A 20,745-nucleotide genomic window follows, 5' to 3' on the forward strand; every position below is an offset into this window, starting at 1 on the left:
TACTCTGACTCCAGTGTTTCCTTGATACCCTTCTTCTTCCTTTCCAGCTTTCCACCTACTTCCCGTCCGTCCTCCTAAACCCCACCCCCCAGAATATTTATACATAGTTTTCCTTCTCTGTTTTAAGATTGTGTATGGGATAGTTGATACAGCTCTGATCCCAGCGAGTAACCCAAAGTCCCAGCCATGTCGACAGATTTATTGTCTTGGAAAGGAACATGATGAGGAGCCTGGCACTTAGGGAATCCTAGCGAGAAACTTGATGAGACATTATTTATAGCCTATGCGGGATTTTGTGCTGCTCTCATATTTTTCCTGGTACACACACATTAACCTATCAGTACCACAAATAAAATATTTGTGATGTGAGGAGTTTGCCATAAGGATCTGCGTTCTGTTTCATGCCGTGAATATCATTATGTGTTTTTATAATCAACACACCTCTCTACAACATCTTTTGACATGGTATATTTTTTTCCATGACACTTAGTAGAATATTTCAGGCATATAACTTAATTTGAGCACAAGTGGTCTCCTCCCTGGCCAGTCATTTGCAGCATTATATCACTCAGTAAGTAGATCGTGAAGTTAATATTAATGCTTAAACATTTTACACAGCTCAGTCACTCAACAGTTTCGCTTTCCCTTTTGGAACCCTCTCTGTGCCAACAAACTGAAGATATCCATACTAAAACTACACAACTGCTGCCATAGTAATTACCTGCTATGTAAAATGAAAGTTGTAGGAAAGGAATTTTCTTAAAGGGAAATTCAAATGTGTTATAGTTTTAATTGTGTTCCCTTAAACAGACTGCAAAGCATAAATGCAAAACTTTCTAATACAAGGGATGTTCCCACCAGTGCAGAAACCAACCAAAATGTGTCTTTATTATTCTACCCAGTATTAGTAAATTAACCCCAAAGCATGCATGCATTTTTGAATGTGGGTGCAAACTACCCTATTGCCAGACATTTTATTTGATACAGTATATACTACATATATTATATTAATCTAAAGATTTTTTAAAAATACTGAACATAAAGTACATATGCACATATAAGAACCCCTGAACAATAATGACCATAATTTTATCTTATTTAATGTATGTTGGAAAAAGCAACTGGGGCAACAAAGGCTCTAAATTTCTAAATTTTCATTTGTTAAGCTGGCCATAGATGTTGAGATTTTTAAAAGATCAGATCCTGATCGTGAGACCACGATCTTCTCAGAACGATCGTACGATCGTACGAATCTACCATCAACTAAAAAGACCAATTTGCCAGGAAAACAAAGGGGAGCTGCCTGCTTGGCCCTGCAAACATAGAGAGATTGCACTGGGACCGACAAAGATTTTTTGACCTGGCCGATCAATTTCCCGACAGATGTCGGCCGAAAAATCGTAAGATGTACAATCGTTCGAATACCACTAACCGCACGATAATTTCGAAGGATTGGTCGGGCTTCCCTAAAATCGGTCGTTAGGCAAGAAGAATCGTCGCGTCTATGGGGACCTTTAGACTGGGGTTGTCAATTGGTTGTCATTTAAAAAGATTTTACATCATTACTGTTCTCAATGTAGAAATAAATGTAAGAGCTTTAAAGACCACAATGTAGCGTCATTCAGACTTAGGGCGAAATTTATTAAGTTGCGTATTTAATTTTCGCAATAAAATACGTAACAAAACACACAAAATCTCTAATTGATAAAAGTAAACTCTCAAACTCCGTACACATCAAATAACTTACCATCTGATTCAATCTCCACGTATTTCAGAACTTGAGTAATGGAACACATTTATTTTTTTGTGGGGGGCACTGATTTATTTGCGATATAACTAAACGCTACAACTAAAAATCTAAACAAAAATTTGCACTACAACTAAAAATCTAAAAAAACTAAAAGCGTATTATTATACCTGTTTGCGCATGGGCATAATCGTCATTTATCCACTTACGCTACTAAAACACGTGGTCTGCAAACTGCATTCGATACACATGGGCATCGCTATGCTACGCATACGCTATGCTACACATACGCTATGCTACGCATACGCTATGATACGCATACGCAGTATCCAAATTCGATTGATAATGAATCAATGGATATTTTTTAAACACAAAATCAAACAGTAACGAAAGAGTTTCATACATATTTAAATACGCATCTTCATAAATTTCGCCCTTAAGGAAGTTAAAAAGAACGAAAAGGAAAGTATTTAAACTCCACAAGTGAGAGGGGACAGAAGCCTGTTTTAAAGAAAATAAATACTATAACATGAGTTGTAAAACAGCAATCAGGAAGTTAAGAAAATGAGGAACTGATTGTGGCACAGACTAAGACTAACTCCCCAATTCTTTTTGTATGTGAATAAGTTTAAGCTATGTATCCTTAATGTGCTTAATCAGTTCTTTTCTTCAGTGTATATAATAGAGGAGCAAGATCAGATACATAGGCACAAAGGTGGCTCAGCTCATTTATGTCAGTGGCTGACACAGGAACAGTAGATAACCGTTTACTCAAAATGAATGTAAATTATTTATTAGTGCAGCACTGGGCTAGTGCCCTAGATGACCGTTCGGCCTCTTTACCTACCCCACCCCCCATGAGAGCATGCACGGGAATGGCTGAATGGGATGCTGCTCTCTAGGCATGTGCCTCTTTTGCCTACTCTTAGTTGTGGCCCTGCACCAGTGCCTGATAGAAAACACTCTACTTAGAGAGCTTAGTTTAGTTTTATTTCTGATTTTCCCAGGCTTTCATCTTGGAGGATATTGAAGGAAAGCTAATCTCAGCCTGGTAATTATAGGCTTGTATGTTTGACACTTGGTGGGCAAGTTATATGAAGGCTTGTTAAGGGATCTCTTTCAAGATAATGTTCTGGAGAATGGTATTATAAGTAATAATCAGCATGGCTTTATGAAGTATATGTCCTGACAAACTTGATTTAAGTCAGAAGTTGAAAAGTGGGGTTACAGTTAATGTGATCCGTTTGGATTTTGCAAAAGGATTTGATACAGCACCATATAAATGACTTCTTTTGGCCATAGTAATATTGTTTATAAATGTGTGGGAAGCACTGCGTATCTTGACAGCGCTATATAAATAAATGATGATGATGATGATTAAGGCACAGGCTCTAAATGGGCCATTGATCACACTGGGCACCTAGACTATAGATTAAGGGTGATCAGTGTGTATGATCAGTGGCCCATTTAGATTTTTCGAATTATTATTCATAGTATGTTTTAATATATATTTTTATTTGCCCTGCTGGGTCCTGTCGGGTGCACCTGCTGGGAGAAGAAGTCAGTCAAGACGCTTGCATGTGTGCACCCCGATGCATGCAGATCTAGTGACATCACTTGTGCATGCCAAACCTGACCCAGTGTAGAGAGTTCATGTGCAGTCATGCCTGGATCTGCATGCATCTGGACCCAGCAGTAGGCTAGGGGCCCTACATATCCTTAATCTGCCACTGTGTAAATGAATAGGAAATTAGCTAAAGGATTGTGTACAGTGGGTGGTTCTCAATGGCTCATGCTCTACTTGGAGTAGGGTTCTTAGAAGGGCCCCACAGGGTTCTGTATTGGATCCAGTTTCATTTAATTTGATGATTAATATCTTGGGGTGAGCATTGTAAGTAATGTATCATTGTTTGCAGATGACACACAACTATGTATATCAGTTAATGTTATTCAATCCAGGATGTTCAAAGCAATGATGGAGTGCTCAACCACTGTGCTTTATCCACTTGGATCAGGTGCTGAACAGTATAATAACCCAACTGCTGTGGGTCCAAAATCATACATTAAGTCCAATAAACTGCAGCACACTCGATTGTTGATTCAAATCAGTGTCATCGTGTTTTTATTTGGCTCGCACCAAAGTAGTCCACGCAGGGCCTCTTATCAAGCTTACATCCATACACCTTAAGCTGTGTTAAATAGTGTCTAGTGGGGGAAGTGGAGGTTGGGGAGAGAGGGGAAAAAAGGGGGAGAGGATACAGATCATGTGTCAATTATTTCCACCCATCTTTTTACAATGTCCATTTGCAAATAACAGAGTGACCATACATATATACAAAATAAGTTCATGTCTGATGTGTCCTTGGGTCCATTCATCATGCAGCATAAGAATAATAATAAAAAGGTGATACGGTTCGTATTGTGTATATTGCTAATTAATTACCTTTGAAGCAGATTGTGTTCTACATGTGTTCCAAGATCTATGTGTTTCTGCAGAAGGTAAAATCAGCACTCAGTACATTCCGATTTTCAAACAGTGCTTAATAACCTTTGAAAAAATACATGTTAGTGTATAAATGGCAATAAAATTGCTAAACGTATTCACAAAAAAGTGTATCGATACACTAGTTACAATCAGATAAACAAAGCAGGAGTATAGTCTTTATTTAACCCCCTAGGCCAAATTGTATCCAACCTGTGTATCCACTGCACTTCCAACTTGTGTAGTAATGCTAGTCTGTCACCCCATCTTCTAAGTGGTTCTACAGAATCAATCACTTGGAATTTAAGTTGACTACAGTGTGTCCTGCTTGCTTGAAATGGGCTGGTACTAGTAATGTGGTCAGCCCTGTGCGTATAGTCGACTTGTGTTTTGAGATTCTGTCCTTCACTTTCTGGGTTGTTTCGCCCACGTACACCAATCCACATGGACATTTTAATAGGTAAATGACATATGACGAGTCACAGGTATAATATTGTCTAATGTTATATTTTTTACCTGAATGTGGATGATAGGCATCTCCTTTCGTCACAGAATTGCATTGTGCGCAATCCAGGATGTGGTATTCTTGTAACAGGACTGTCACACTGGATGTGGCAGATGGGATTCCGTGTTACTAAATGTAGGGTAATGCACCTGGGATGTGCAAGCTACCTGTACCCTAAATGGGACTATAATGGGCAAATCCATAGTAGAGAAGGACCTAAGGGTACTTGTGCATAATAAACTTACCTGTAGATTTGCAGGAGGAGAGAGACATTTTTCTACTTTACATTGGCAAGGTCCCATCGAGAATATGCAATGCAGTTTTGGTTTTTAGTGCTGAAAGTGAAAGTGGATATTATTGATTTATAGAGAGTCCAAAGAAAGGAAACTAGGTTGGTAAAGAGCAGGGATATTTTCAGTTAGACTTTTCCAGACTGAATGGGATACAATAAATATATATATATATACCACATATTAAATTCTCTAATACTTTTTTATTTTATTTTTAGTTACTGAGAATAGCTCTTAGTACAAAGTTGATCCAGGGACTGCTCTTATTGCCATCTTGGGAGTCAGGAAGAATTTTTTTCCCCCTTTGAGGCAGATTGGAGAGGTTTCAGATGGAATTTTTTGCTTTCCTCTGGATCAGCTAGCTGCAGTTAGGCAGGTTTTATAAAGACCTAAATGGTTGAACTTGATGGACGTGTCTTTTTTCAAACTAAGTTAATATGTTAAATTTTGCTGCAATTATTTATAGATTATGCCTCTGCTAAAGCAATATTTTATATATACAATACACTATTTACTAAACATATATACATTTCTTTCATTTTCTTTCCATCGTTTTCTTTCATCTTTTATATTTATATTATTGCATTGAGGCAGGAGGAAAGTTCTCTGCTTTTCTGAACTATATGAGTCGCATAAATAAAAATGCTGAGTACATGTAAGTCAGACTTTATATAAAGGTTGTAATTTAAGTAATCTTTTCTGGTCTCCTTAGTGGTTTATTATTATTGAGTACATTTTAGTCTTTTTAAGCAATGTCTTTGTGAATACCCGCATATTCATTAAATGGTTGTTATACTCTACATTCTATATATAATTAGGTTTTATCATATATTTATTTTCCAATAAAGAAATATTATACTATAATATTCACACACGGAATTGCTAAGCATTTCGTTGAACAGACAATCAGTAGCTCCGTTGGTAGGGGACCAAATGCTCAAAATCAACCCTCATTCACTTGCCAGTTTCTCTCAAGCATGGGTGTCCTCGCTTAACTGTGATTTTTTTTGCTTAGGATTAGTGACTGAATTGGGAGTCACCCCTTGGGCCATTGCCTTAAATATAACAACCTTTGCTCTGCTTAAAAAAAAAAGCAATCCACTTCCAGCTCAGAAACAGCAAGTTGTAGCCATGCTTCCTGAGTATTTCTTAAGGATAAATGAGACAGAAGCTTGGAGCCCGGGCTGTCACCGGCAGTAGTGATCCACTTTAAAGCATTAGTGTGTTCTTCATTAGCATTAGTTAATAATTCATTATTATCGATGTTGTCAGAATGGCCGTTGATTAAGTAATATAGTTAATATAGGTGTAATATTTGTTTAAGGGAAAATATGTGGTTCATAAGCCTAGTCGGGATAACTGGCAAGTAGAAAATATAGTTTCATATATATTTTAAATTTTTTTTTAAAAAAAGACGCATGTACTGTAAAATTGCTCAGAAACCTGTCCAGAAAATCAGAAAACTCTGAATTACAGCTTCCATAGACTCCATTTTAATCAAATCATTCAAATTGTTTAAAATAATCTCCTTTTTCTCTGCAATAATAAGACATTACATTGTACTTGAATCCTTATTGAAGACAAAAGAATTTTATAGGGTTTATTTAATGTTTAAATTTTAGTAGACTTAATGCATGGAGAAAAATTATGGAAAGATCCCTTATCTGCATGAGCATTCTGGATAATCCTTCCCATACCTGTATTGGCTGTTTTTAAACTGCTAATATCATAACAGTATCTAGTAGTGATAATCATGTTCCTCCTCTGTTTAGGGAGAAGGTTAAGCAGAAACCCCAGACCAACACACAGAGGGGCGGTACATAGCATATAAAAGTCGTCCCGTAAGTGCCTGGAACCTGCCCAAGAAACATGGCATTCCTGTGTTTTTCAAACCAAGTAACACCCTGAGGCAGAAGTGGTATATTCAAAAGACCCAACACCAAAGCACAATCATAGTAATGTCTTATATGCGGTACAATGTAGTGAAGCGTGCACAGTTATATACATCGGGGAGACTAAACAACCACGTAGTAAATTAATGGTTCATCATAGGAGGACCAGCTCCTCAGCACAAAACTTTCTACACCTAAAGGAAAAGGATCCAAAATGTGCACATTTTACACTGAGAGGACAGATGGATTAAAAAAAAAAAAGACGTGAAGGAGGCCATTTATGCCAAACTGGAACTGGCACAACAATCCCTACACGGTAGATGGGGCCTATGACACTGCTTGTCATCAACATACCAAAACACTTTAACATCCTTTTCCCAATTTACACCTTCACTTATGTCATTTGAAAAATTCACACTTGCCTCAATGAGATTCATGGTACCATAAAATGTTCCCTTGGCACTGACATGCCAGTGACTCCTAAGGGCTAACGTCTTCCCCACCAGCAGAAAAAATGGAGAAAACAACATTCCATCGGTCCAATCTGATGTAGACTCAAGCCAACTCCTGGGGTGTTTCTTTTTTCCATCTCTCTTGCTTTGATCAGATGTTAGAATTTGTTGATATAGTTATGAAATGATCAGTTCCACTATAATATGTGCAACAGAACTAACACACAAACCAACTGTAGCTAAAGCATATTCAAATGGATGTTTCCACTCTAATTGAATCTTTACAAAATTTTTCGAGGTCAACACTGGTGGGTGCAATCGTTGCATTCTGTGCTTACTAGTATTCCCAAGCTTGCAAGTCTGAATAACACACAAGTTAGGGAGAGGGAGAAGAGGGAATTGCAAGTCATTCTGGAGCTCAAAACAATGTGCTTTACTTGCAATGTGCACAGAAGTTTGACTTTGCACCCTCACAAACAATGTTACACCATGTATCCAATACGAGGAATCTATAAGTTTTTCTATAAGCTCTATCTGTTCAGTTCATCACACATTTCCCGTGTTTTCAGTTAGCTCACCGTTCTAATGTAGTGGTTCAGGTGCAATATTCCCCGAACCCTGCTCTTATTGGTGCCCCAAACAAAAGGGGAGAAAAAGACCTTATGTCCACAATATTTCTTGCATGTAAAGTTTTCAGATAGGCTTACCCTTTCGGTAATGTGACCCGGGTGCTGCCGCCCCGAGTCCGTCGCTAAGGAAACAATCAGCCGTGTAGAATCCCAAAGTATGGGAGCGCACTTCCAGGGTCAAAGATTGGTCGCTTCAACTTTTCAGTAAAAAATTACTTTTATTTAAACATTGGTTAAAAAAGAATTACATCAGTTTATGGTCTGACGCGTTTCGTATAGACATACTTCATCGGAGACCTGTCGCGTCAGACCATAAACTGATGTAATTCTTTTTTAACCAATGTTTAAATAAAAGTAATTTTTTACTGAAAAGTTGAAGCGACCAATCTGTGACCATGGAAGTGCGCTCCCATACTTTGGGATTCTACATGACTTTGCACCCTGCCCTGTAAATTATATACAATTGTATACCCATTGAAGGGGTTGTTCACAAAACACTTTTTTTTTTTAGTTGTTTTAAGATTGGTTACCAGAAATATAGACTTTTTCTTTCCCATTTTATACTTTTTTTCCCCCCAAAATTGACGTTTAAATTTTAATGTCCCTGTTAGTGATGTGCGGGTCGGGTGGGTTCGGGCCGACCTTGCACGCCTTGTTGCACTTGTTAGGTGGGTGCCGACTTCCGGATTCGCCTTTTATAGACGATGCGTCTGCCCGCCCCTTTTGTGATGTCATCGGCGGGGTAGCTCGGGTCTATAAAAGGAACCCGGAAATGCGGATGCGGGCCAAAGGAGGGCGGGTTAGGATTGGGGAAATCCCGACCCACACATCAGTAGTCCCTGTCTCTGGTGTTTCAGTCTGGAAGCTCAGTAATTCAGACGCACACTCTAAACTGTTACAATTTTGCAACATTAAGTTGATACATTTCTCAGCAGCATCTGTGGATTATAAGCAACTATTTAATGAAACTCAGGTATTCTGCTCAGCAGGGACAAAGATAAGAAATGCATTAACTAATGCAGTTATCTTCAACCTTGGCGTATCAGTTTAGAACAGTTTACAGGGTCGGTGACCCCCCCCGACCTGCTTCAGAAAGAAATAAGAAAGTAAAAAATTAACCTTTAAACATCAAAATTTGAAAAAAGACTTTGTTTCTGGTGAACAATCGGAAACCAACTGAACTGAAAAATGTGTTCGAAATTGAACAACCCCATAAAAACTTTCGCCCCAGTACCGAATTCAGATAAAACCAAACATTTTGGAAAATCAGAATTGTTTTAAAGAAATCATTGATTCCTTTAAAGTTTGCTGCAGAACTGTATACTTCCAGTACTGCATAACATTCTTAATAAATAAATATGTTACAGCATTTATATTGTCCACATATAGCTGAGGCTCATTTGCTAAATAGCTAAATTTGCAACTGTACAGCAATGCATATTAAGTAGCCTCTTATTAATCATATTTATCATACTGTATGTGTGCGTTTATTACTATACTTGCAGCTGGCTGGACAAGGCTAATCACTGATTGGTTGTAGTGGGTTACTGCCTGGATGCAAATAAACCAATTGTTTCTAAATTAGCTTTTATGTGTATTTTATTATTATTATTATTATTATTATTATTATTATTATTACTGTTGTTGTTATTATTATTATTATTATTATTATTATTATTATTATTATTATTATTGGTATTATTATTGGTATTATTATTATTATTATTATTATTATTATTATTATTATTATTATTATTGGTATTATTGGTATTTATTTGTATATCTGTCCATAAAAGAGCTATTCTTGGCATAGCATACATGTCATCTAACTATTCCTGGCCTTTTTTATGGAATAAAAGCATCTAATTAACCAGCACAAAATATAATAGAGTTAAACATGTATCATCAAAAATGTCTGCCCACCATGAGAACTTTTTGGCATGTAGCATAAAAATATCTAGTGGTCTAGTGGACGAAACACTTTGGTTAATATCCACTTGCTCACATGGCATTCATTTGGATGTATTCAATTAATATAGATGCCATGGTCTCCCATGTGAGAGCTGCAAAGCTTGTAGCATTAAAAACTGTGCTTTGGCTTCTGCTGTTTTAAATTGTTATTAACCCACACTATATATTTGCTGGCAAAATCAATTTTAAAAAAACATTTACAGCATCTGAATTGATGTGGATACATTTACATTTTGTAAATCCCATATATGTCCACTTTAGACCTGTGTTTTTTTTATTAATTAGCTGGCCCGTGATCACGACTATTGGTTGGCTTATTTTCAGTGTATATTCAATTTGCGTCTTCATACGTTGGTTTCTGAATTCTGATGGAAGTTATAGAACATAAAAATACAGCTTTGAAGGGAGCCAGGCTGTCTAAACATGTTTTGCAAGAAATGTATAAGCTCTACAATTAATATGTCGGTTATCATTTTCTTAATCAATATGGAGTGCAAGCCTTCTAGTAATGTCATGCCGCCCCTCCTTCCAACTCAGACAATGCACTTGTATAAAACAGACCAAACGGCTAGAAGCCATTCCTGTTATCAATAAGTAGCATAAAGAACCAGTGTGTGCCTAATGAATTATCTATATCTTGTAGGAAAAGGGGTGATGAATTCAGTCGGACGCAGTGGGTTGCTGCAAAAACTGTGTTCTTTATTTTAACACAACATGTTTCGAGCTGTGCTCTTTGTCAAGTGTGACAAAAATGGTTGCCTATGGGGAACAGAGCTCTGTTGGGTTTAAGTCTTACTGAAACAGTGGAATTCTGTTTCCCAACTCCTCATTCTTTTACTAATTTTGATCAAGAGATTCATCTAATCCAGGATCAGTCCAATCCCAGAACTTTATCTTCCTCCTCGCTGACTTTGACCAGCAAGTTAGCTTTTTCAAGTGTAGTGAACACCCCCAAAAACATTATCATCTTTGGAAAGGCCCAACAAACACTATCACAGCATAGGTTTGGTGTGTGTTGGGCTCCCTTATTCTGTGTTTTCGATTTGCCATGATACGTCTGGATGTAACACGCCAAATCAAGATTACATTGGCACATAAAAGTTGGGTGCTCCTAAAATACAGTAGTTTAATATTGTAAAAGCAATGCTGTTCTGCATCAGTTAGCTGCTTACCATCCAGACTATCATTTCACTGATAATCACACATGGCCAACCGAGATAGGATTAAACATAAAATATAAAGACTATACCCTATAGAAAAAAGTTGTCATTGAATGCCAACTGTAAACCTAATTAGTGTCCATTGTACATTCACACATTACCAATAAGTAACTTTCTTACGTTGTACCTATGGATCAGTGAATATCTATCCACCCAAGTCCATTTATAGCCCAGAGCCCTTTGTGTTTTGCCATACAATCAGCTCCTTCAGTGGCATGGATGATGGGCACCAGTGCAGCACTGATTTAAATACGTGCATTACTGCTTGGTTATCTATTGTTGTCTCCATGTATTTGGTGCACAACTCGGGCAATGTGCGAAAGCACTTGCATGTGCATAATCCATTCTGCTGTAAAGAATTTCATGTTATTAAGCAGCATGGCATCAAAACAGCATTAAAACATGATATCCTATAATTTTCATCTACCATAGAATTAATCCTGCAGAGTGTAAGTGGGTAGTAGTATTATTTTCATAAATTTCAATATGTGCTAAAACAGTGACTGTAAGAAAAGCATTCCATACAGCATTCATTAGTTACTTATGCCAGTACGTGCTCACCTCTCCCCTTATTAGTACTAAGGACCTTGGAGCCTACCCAGTCTGCTTAGATGAATCCCGCACAAGTGCACCTATTGATGCAGTAGAACACTGGAGCAGCCACCACCTTGCAGTTGGCCATAAAACCAGGGTTCTCACTGCGGATGCAGAGCACTGGAAATAATGCAATAATGAAATTGCAACTGGTGTAACACCCCATCGAGACAAGAATTGCACTTTGCACACAGCACTTGCAGTCATAAGCTGAGTGCGACTGTATAATTTGATATATAATAAATTGGTAGTAACCATATTAACAAGCATAACAGTCCTTGACATCTCTAGATAACTATGTTGAAGTACACTACAGGGTCTCAAATTTCTACTTGGCCTATATGTAGTAATAGGCTCCTATCATTATCTGTTCATATCTTTACCTTGTAGCAAAATATACCAGTGTTTGCTTACAAGCAAATCACTGATTGCTATCAATTCATTTTTAATGTCTTCCTTTCCTTCTTCTAGATTTGCTGTAATATATCACTTATATATGTTATATCACTTATCATTATAATTGTATTTGTTGTCTTTTCACGCTCATTGAATCTCTTTTACAGGTATGGGACATGTTATTCAGAATGCTCGGGACCTGGTCCTAGATAATGGATCTTTCCCTAATTTGGATCTTCATACCTTGTCTACTAGAAAATCATGTAAACATTAAATAAAACCAATAGGCTGGTTTTGCTTCCAATAAGGATTAATAATATCTTCAAATACAAGGTACTGTTTAATCATTACAGAGAAAAAAAAATCATTGTTAAAAATCTGGATTATTTGCATAAAATGGAGTCTATGGGAGACCGTAATTCTGAGCTTTCTGGATGACAGGTTTCTGGATAACAGATCACAAACCTGTACAAAGAGTTGACTTGTATTTTAAGTAACATAAACAGATATTTTAGTGATTTTTTTTTTTCTTTTTTCTTTTCATTCTCCATTATGCAAGCATTAATACATAATGGTTCTAACATGAAGTGACTTATGGATTGTGGGCCTTTGGACTTCATAGAATGGACATCTAGAATATGTGATGGGAAAAGATTAAATTGAAATAAAATAAGTGTCCAATATAATTTGATTTTAAGACAAATCCTTAATATTTAAAATAATGAAATGCAAATTAAGTACAGAATTAACTGCACCGGGGCGTAAGGTCAAGGAGGAGATACACCGTGTAATCTGTTCCTCATAAATTAAAGGATATAATTGTGAAATTTGCCTCTTTATCTTTTATTATTTACTTCCCACATGGAACGAGGAGTTTAGCAACCGTTATATCAGAAAACATTGATCTGTAAGTTGTAATTTCTGTGTAGTAATGCATTCAGTTTCATTACAATTTCAATAGATGACTATGTAGATTAGCCTGAACTTCTTTTAATTAATTAGCCAGGTAAAGTCAGACCAGGGATCTCCGCAATATTTCCCACACATATATATATATATATATATATATATATATATATATATATCCAAAGCACAACAATATACTGACGCACTCTGAACTTATTATATAAAAAAAATTGCCTAAGTCTTAATTTGTTGGTCAATGTTTCTCTGGACAAATGTCTGAGGAAGACACCCCTCTGTGGTGCTGAAACATTGACCAATGAAGTAAGACTTTTGTCATTTTTTAAATATAAAAAGTTAAGAGTGCGTCAGTATATTGTTGTCATTCCAAGAGATGGAAACAGGGCCATGGAAATGACAGCAGAAGCAGGAAGCAGATGAAGAAAAAGGAAGATTTAAGCATAAGTAAATATAGATTTTTTTAAAGCATTTGGAGTGCCAAAAAGCCTAGAGCAGTAGCTCTTCTTCTCTGCTGTTGTAGATCAAATACAAATGTCTCCTTCAATTCCTATAATTGCTAAAATACCTGCTCAAATCTGATGTTGCCACCAGATCATGATAAATAGCACATCCCTAGGCTTCCTGAACCAAAGCTCCATACAATGTATAAGTCTTCCTTCTCTACACAAAAAGTTGAAGGACCTGCTTCAGTGTTTTTCTTGCTGGCCAATTTTGATTTATTTACGAATGTAGAACCCTCTTCTGTGTCTCATCTGCCCTCATCTAAGTGTTCCTTATACCCTACAATGCTCCTCTGTGGTTGCCTGTGCATTAGTGATGTGTGGGTCGACAAATTATCGGAGCCTAACCCGCCACTCCTCTTCTTCTTTATTTTAAATGGATACTGTCATGGGGAAAAAAAGTTTTTTTCCAAAATACATCAGTTACAGTAATAGTGCTGCTCCAGCAGAAGTCTGCACTGAAATCCAATTCTCAAAAGAGCAAACAGATTTCTTTATATTCAATTTTGAAATCTGACATGGGGCTAGATATTGTCAGTTTCCCAGCTGCCCCAGTCATGTGACTTGTGCTTCACTTTAGGATGGAACTACTTTCTGGCAGGCTGTTATTTCTACAACTTAATGTAACTTAATGTAACTTAATGTAACTGAATCAGTCTCAGTGGAACTTGGCTTTTACTATTGAGTGCTGTTCTTAGATCTTCCAGGAAGCTGTTATCTTGTGTTAGGGAGCTGCTATCTCGTTACCTTCCCATTGTTCTGTTGTTAGGCTGCTGTGGGGGGATAGGGGTGATATACTCCAACTTGCAGTAAAGAGTTTATCGGAGCACACTCCACATGACTGAGGGCAGCTGGGAAATTGACAATATGTCTAGATCCATGTCAGATTTCAAAATTGAATATAACTAAATCTCTTTGCTCTTTTGAAAAATGTATTTGAAAATGGATGCGTTTTGAAAAAAAACATGTTTTCCCTTTTAAGGATGTAATAATTTCCAAGTTATAGAAAGCCAAGAAGGTTATAGATGATGAACCTTGTAAGATAACAAGCTTTTGTCTCCTCTTGCCCATTTACAATCCTATTAGGGAAGACTAAAAATGTGACCTACAGATAAGATTTTACTAAGAGGTAGATAGAGGAGACAATGTAAGTTTTGTATTGCACTAGGAGTTATAGTGTCTCTCCTTAAAGGGGTTGTTCACCTTCCAAAACTTTTTTCAGATCAGCTGTTTCACCAGAAATAAAGATTTTCCACTTACTTTCTATTTTCTATTTATGATTGTTTTTCTAATGCAGGTATGGGACCTGTTATCCAGAATGCTTGGGACCTGGGGTGTGCTGGATAGGGGTCTTTCAGGAATTTGAATCTCTATAAATTAAGGGGTTATTTATCAAAAGTCGAATGTTAGTTTGTTTTATACCTTGAATGAACTTGAATGAGTTCACAACTCGAATGGTTTCCTATTTAAGAAAATACTCAAATGGGAAAAATTCTGCGAGTTCAAGTTGCGAAATCCCAAAACTTGAATTTATAGAGAAACTTGAATCTCTTGATCGAATTTATGGTTAAAACCCTCCAAAAAAAAAACAAAAGCTTGAACATCATGAAGGCTATTAACATCTTCAAATGGTTCAAGGGACCACTGCCATTGACTTCTACATGACCTCGACAGGTTTTGGATGGTGCATTTTCAGATTTGAGCTATTTCCAGGGTCGGGGTATAATACAGTAAATGTCTAAAAATTCTAGTTTTTTTTTAACCTGAAATTGTGAGTATGGACCAAAAAAATCAACTTAAAAACTTGAATTTTCATGGAAAACATAAAACGAACCTTAATAAATAACCCCTTAAATCTACTAAGAGATCATTTAAACATTAGATATACCCAATAGGACTGGACTTAAATAAGGATTCATTATATCTTAGTTGGGATAAAGTACAAGGTACTGTTTCATTATTACAGAGAAAAAGAAAAGAAATAACTTTTAAAATTGTAATTTATTTGATTAAACTGGAGTCTGTGGGAGATGGCTTTCCTGCAATTTTGAGCTTTCTGTATAATGGGTTTCCAGGTAACGGATCCCATTCCTGTACTGAAGTTTAACGTTTCCCTTGTCACCTTCATAGGTCTTTCTGAAGCAGCTTTGGGATAGGGTCACCGAACTGTTCTAAATGGATACATTTCTTATATTTGGCCCTGCTGAGCTGAATCTCTGAGATTCATTAAATGGATGGTTCACCTTTAAGTTTACTTTTAGTATGTTATAGAATGACCAATTCTAAGCAACTTTTCAATTGGTCTTCATTGTTTATTGTTTATAGTTGTGCTTCTGACTCTTTCCAACTTTCAAATAGGGGTCACTGACCCCATCTATAAAACAAATGCCCTGTTATTGTTATTGCTACTTTTGATTACTCATCTTTCTATTTAGCCCCTCTCCTATTCATATTCCAGTCTGATTCAAATGAGTGCATGGTTGATAGGATAAGTTGGGCCCTAGCAACCAGATTGCTGACATTGCAAACTGGAGAGCTGCTGAATAAAAAGCTAAATAAGTCAAAAACCACAAATAATAAAAAATGAAAACCAATGACAAATTGTCTCAGAATATCACTCTCTACATCATACTAAAAGTTAACTCAAGGGTGAACAACCCCTTTAAGGGCAGCTTGATAATATTTGCTAACATTCCACAGATCCTGCTGAGAAATATATCCATTAATGTAGCAAATTGTAACGGTTCAGAATTACTGAGCTGCCAGACTGAACCACCAGAGACAGGAGTATTAAACTTAAATTTTGGAAAAAATGGTAACAAATGGTAAGCAATAGGAAAAAAAGTCTTTATTTCTAGTGAGCAATCTGAAAGCAGCTAAATAAAAAATAAAAAAAACTTGGGAAGGCGAACAGCTCCTGTAATCATTATGAAAAACTGGTACGTACCCTAATAAGGACTGAGCAGTTCCCGCCAGGTGATCTGAATAGTCTTTTGCAACATTTGCTGTTTCTTCCTGACCCAACCTGAGTTATTTATATCTCTGTTTTTTCCTTCAGCGGTCAGTGACTTTGTTGACTGTGACTTTGCCCTTGAAATGGCCATTGTTGGTTCTTCGTCCTGCCCTTTGGCTACTGATGGCAGACGTTGAGTGAGCTGCTGTCAAAACCCCATGGCTCCACAAGCAACAGCAGATACCTTGTTGTGGCACAGAGCCCTGCTCGCTGGTGCTAGCCCACAATGTATTTCTAACACTTGGGAGGACTCAATATGCTCCCTAGAAAAATGGAGTCCGATAAGTGAGACATTAAGATAACCTGGTCCTTTATAGCTGAATTTAATTTATTTCTGCTGTTTATTTAGCTTGGCTGAATACTCTTGCTTTTATTTTTGAAGCTGCCATTTCATTTCACCTCTCAGTTAAGGCTGTAACACAGATCCTCTGTCCTGGAACTGTAACCTTTGAAAATGCTTCCTATTTGCTTATAGCTGGAGCTCTCAGTTCTGATGCCTCCTCTTCTAAGGAGAATTTAATCTCAGAAAAGTATAAAAGTACCAGCCCAAGGCCACCACAGCCCTTTAGAAATGAAGGTCTGTGCACTGGAAAAATACCTCTGCCTGCACGGTCACTTTTTGGAGAAAAAGTATTGATGACTTACTACTGTATCAGAAACTAACATACAGTATATTGCCAGAGGCTTCCCCCCCAAAAAAAATATGCAGTGTCCTGACCCTCAAAAATAGAAGAAGGCGGGGGTTGCTGTAGACAACTTTGGGGTACATTTATCAAAGACTAAAGTTAGAGATCGCCACGGTCCACTAGTGAAATTCTGCCACTTTCCATTTATTTCTATGGGTTTTTGAAAGGCATATTTATCAAAGGATGAACTTTCACTTTCACCCATTGATAAATACTCTTTTGAAAATCCCATAGAAATGGAGAGTGGCGGAACTTCACTCTTTGATAAATATACCCCTTTGAAGGCCTGTATTACCACTGTTATAGGGATGCTGGGCTACTACTGTAAGTATAGAATATAGGTTTCATTTCTTTATAGTCATTTTTTTTCTTTATTATTGGCCCCCCAACACGTTATTCTTTGTTATCTAGTGCCTATTTGTGCCCTGGATCTCTTGCATCTTTTATTTCTGCATTCAATTAAATTGCACTCATGTCCTTGCTAGGCTTTGTGTCTTTAACTGAGATCTCTACCCAAAAACATTTTTGCATAGTGCAATAAAATATAATCCTCAGCAACTTTCCAATATACATTCAAGAACATTTTTTAAATGGGGTTTTTAAACGACTGTATTTGTAAATGCCGCTTGAAATGAAAGCAGTGTTTTCTGTTCGGTGCTTCTGACTCTTGTTTCAAGAGTTTGACACAGGGGCAATATTAATATTAATATTAATTTAAATGTCCTCCTTCCAACAATGGGTTTGTTAGTTTTAGCAGCTGCTGCTTCCTACTGAGCTGCGTTCAAACAGATAATTCTTCATCTCAGAATCCCCTTAGAGTACCCCTTTTGGTTTATTTGTAACTTTCTAATTTGTAGCAACAAATGAATAACCTTGCATCTTACCACACGGCATTTCTCAAGGCATGAATTTGTGCAATCTGTGAGCTGATGCAGTGTATATATATATATATATATATATATATATATATATATATATATATATATATATATATATATATATATATATAGACTTTCTCTTTTGTGATTACTATAGGTTTCAATTCCAATTCAATTGGAAAAGGAAATGAAAATTAAACAATTGCTGAGCCTATCCACTGCTAATTGAGTGTGCATAACACTCAGAAATGAGCTGTATAAAGACATATTTGAAAGTGAATCAATTATGTCCTAGGCTGATATATCTACAAATCTTTTTATTATTGCAAACATATGCTATGTCTCGTCCAAAAATCACAATTTCATAATGAACTATGGGGCCAAAGGGCGAAGTGACTAACGCTAGCGACATTTCGCCAGAAATCCCATCTTCAGGGACATCGCCAATTTACTAACAGGTGTAGGCGCCAATTCTCTATCGAACAGGACCATTGCTATGGTTTTTTGCACTCTATCACCAGGCGGCTTTACAATCTGGCGAATGGTTGTTACTCCGCAAATTAAGTAAAGTGCGAATTTCACTGAACTTTACCTCTTTCGTCAGAGTTAACTCCGCCACCTTAGACCAGGCGAACTGCTAAAATGAAGCTACATTTTCCTCAATCTTATGTTGGTTACATCATATCCTGTCTGCCGGAAATGCATTAAAGTAGTAAAAACACTGGCGACTTGTCCTTTTTTTAAGCAGGATTGCCTGCAATAGTCTTAACTATTAAACTTTTTTGGCTTAACATTTTTCTCCAGACATTTGAGGGGCATGGAACATTCGTTTTAGGTTGGGCTCATGTTTAGAGCATTAGAGGATCACTTTTGTCTTTATTCAGGTTCCTTGGACATTTGTAATAAAAAGTTGCCACTTCAAGCATTTGTACTAACATCTCTAATAAAGACGCTCATATGGCTTTAATGTGCCCCCCCTATTTAAATTGACTTAAGTGTAAGAGGACTAATGAGGTTTCAATAGGCAGAAACGATCGCTAGCGTAATTTCGCTTTGAAATGCTGCACTGCCGAAGTAACACTAGCAAAATGTCGCCAGTGTTCGGCGCTCAGGACACTACTTTGCATTCTAGTGAATTTGCGCAGTGATGAGAAATTTTCGCCTGGCGATATGGCACAAAATGTGGAAAATCGTTCGTTGGTGACAATCGCCCTTTAGTGAATCTGCCCCTATGTGGGTTCCTATGTGAATAGGAGCATTCTATGGTTATGTCATGAGCACTCCCATACAAATATGGCTATTTCTGGGGTTTGGGGTGGTGGCTGCAGAGCTCAATACTTTCATTGCCCCTGCCTCTAAATATTAGGTTAAGGAACACAGTTTGCCCTATAATGTGTTAAAAAAAGACATTTCTACAAAGAAAAATGAAACATGAGGTCAACTGAAGCAGGTTCACTCAATACAGCCTAATAATTCAGAGTCACATATTCAGAGTCTGTTTCAATTTTGTTAGATCCCATCCGTGCAAGGTACTGGAATATGGGGGTAGGAAGTAGAAAGCAGTGAAGCAGAGAAAAACGCTTGGCATAGTGAGGAGTGATTTGCATGTCTTCGCACATAAAACATCTCATGTTTTTTTATTTTAAGGCTGTACTATGTATATAGCATGAGGCAATGGCAAAACTATAGACCAGGGATCCCCAAACCTTTTTACCCCGTGAGCCACATTCAAATGTAAAAAGAGACTGGGAGCAAATCAAGCATAAATATAGTTCTAGGGGGGTTCTTAAGGGCTGTGATTTGATATTTATTTGCCCCTATGGGGACTGGGAGCCTAAAGGAGAATCTGTTTGGCAGTACACTTGGTTTTTATGCAACCAAAATTTGCCTCCAAGGAATTAAAAATATACACCTGCTTTGAGGCCACTGAGAGCAACATCCTAGAGCTTAGTGAGTACCTTGTTTTGGAAACACCGCTATATAAGAAGCAGACCCCTTGGTTGCAAATAACCCCCCCCAGCTGCTCTCCTGCCTGCGGGGGAAGGGGGGCAGCTCACACTATTTATACCACTGGAATGAGGCATGTGAGCTTTACTCTGCACATTTTATAGGGTTTTAAGTATTTCTGGCCTCTTGTACATTTCCAGATTAATCTTGGCCTTCCTCTTATTTGGGTCCCCTTGCAGCCTGCCTCCAAAACTAGTTTGGGCAGTCTTTAGTCTTTCATTCTGTTTAGATGGCAAATCCATCCGAGGGGCACCATCTCTTAGTTCATGTCATATATGTGAGAATCACATTCATATTTTGCTTGATACTAAAGAAATGAAGCTTAAAAACAGTCCTTCATGGTCAACCTTTCCAAAATCTTCCGACACTTAATACAATTGATAGAAAACCAACCCAAAGTAAGGCAAATCCCATTACAGCCTCATAAGAGTAACATTACCTACCGTAGGCGAAATTTGATATCTATATTTGAATCTATAATAGGCAGAGATTCATACTCCTATATGGGGAAAAGTGGTTAGTGATGGGCGAATCCTACTTTTTTTTTACTCATCTGTCT

The 20,745-nt window shown here is 37.3% G+C and overlaps 1 protein-coding gene across 4 annotated transcripts in view; it reads left to right on the forward strand.

The window, feature by feature from the left end:
- The window catches only part of eda2r.L (ectodysplasin A2 receptor L homeolog), a 251,666-nt gene that overhangs the window by 18,175 nt on the left and 212,746 nt on the right, over window positions 1-20,745 (forward strand). The window contains exon 2 of one of the 4 annotated variants that reach the window (XM_018241095.2): window positions 6,797-6,865. The exons of 2 other annotated variants lie outside the window; for them this stretch is intronic. The gene's annotated coding sequence lies outside the window, so the exon portion shown is untranslated. Of the gene's footprint in view, window positions 1-6,796; window positions 6,866-12,495; window positions 12,512-20,745 lie in introns of those variants that run through there. One more of the 4 variants, XM_018241097.2, reaches the window with a different exon arrangement.

This window comes from Xenopus laevis, chromosome 8L (assembly GCF_017654675.1).
Source record: "Xenopus laevis strain J_2021 chromosome 8L, Xenopus_laevis_v10.1, whole genome shotgun sequence".
NCBI classification, from domain to species: Eukaryota; Metazoa; Chordata; class Amphibia; order Anura; family Pipidae; genus Xenopus; species Xenopus laevis.